Below are 1,564 nucleotides of genomic sequence, written 5' to 3' on the forward strand. Positions count from 1 at the left end.
CTCCCCCTTTCACTATCTTTCTTTAAGGGCGGAAAGTAGTTTTTCTTCTTCTGTTTTTTTTTTTTCGTTGTTATGTAAAAACAAATTATAAAAAATGTATTTTTTTTCATGTTTGTTAATATTATAAAAGATAAATTTAAATTTTTTTTACAGTATTTAACTGTGTTATAAAAAATAAATTAAAAATATTTTTAATTTATTTAAAGAATATAAATTAAATCTAACAGATAAAAAAATAAAATTATGATAAAATTAAAAAAAAATCTAATTTTATAAATTATTTCAACATAAAATAAATAAAAATTCAAAATTCAAAATTAAATATTAAATTTAACAGATAAAAAGATAAAAAATAATAAAATTGAAAATAAACTTTAATTATATAAATTATTTCAAGTAAAGTAAATAACAATGATAAATATAAAAATTTCAATTAATAAAATGATAAGATAAAAACTAATAAAAATAAGAAATAAAATGAAAAACAAAACCGGTATAGAAATCACATTAGGTTAGATTCTAAAAAATAAAATTCATAAAAAAATTTCAAAACAAAATATATGTCAAAATATTAAAAATCAAACCTAATATAATTATCACATAAAAAAATATTTTTTAATTTATCATAATTTTTAAAAAGTATTTTTCATCTAAAATTAAAATAAAAGAATAACACTTATATGAAAATAAAACAAAATTTTCTTTTAACTGTAAATTATGTTTTACTACCAAATTTTATAATAGTAATAAAATACAAACAAATATAGAAAGTTATTTTCAGGATGCTTGTCCAAAGTCCACCGCTTCCTGTAACCAAAAAGATGCAGTGCTACTTACTTGACAAGCCTTTGTGAATCAAGGAAAGAACCGAAGTTTTATCGAGATGTGACATCTCAACTCTAAAAGATGTTTTTGTTCGAATATTTGGATTTGTTTGTGTAGAAACTAAAATCTCTATAAGTTTATTCAATGATCTTGTGACTAGACAAATTAAATTTATTAGATTTTAACTTGAATTAAATTTTAAAAAATAATATAAATATATTTTATGGCTTTTACTTTGATATTATTCTAATTACGAATATATTTTAATCTAATATTAAATTAAAAAATCACTCCAAATATATTTTATGTTTCTTACTTTAGTATTATTCTAATTAAGAATATTTTATATTTTTTTCATATATTTATCCAATACACCTTTTAGATAAAAGATATTCAAGATAAACTGTACATGATGTAACTATATAAATAAACAACTAAACTATTAAATCAAGCATATAATGACAACACCCGAGACTATTGATGTTCAAAATCATTTTTAAATAAAAGAAGCACATGATCAAAGTTCCTTCATTCATCAGATCAAACCAATAAAGTAAGGGATTAAAATTATTTATTTTATTATATCAAATCAAGTTAAAATCTCACATAAATACTCTTCGTTTTTATTAAATTAAATCAAATTAAAATTTTAAAAAATTAAAACCTTCAAACTTGTGGATATAATATTTTCTCATTTTAAATAAAATTTAGATTTAATTGTTAATAAGAGAATTCATAA

This window comes from Populus euphratica, unplaced genomic scaffold (genome assembly GCF_000495115.2).
Source record: "Populus euphratica unplaced genomic scaffold, PopEup_1.0 scaffold4157.1, whole genome shotgun sequence".
NCBI classification, from domain to species: domain Eukaryota; kingdom Viridiplantae; phylum Streptophyta; class Magnoliopsida; order Malpighiales; family Salicaceae; genus Populus; species Populus euphratica.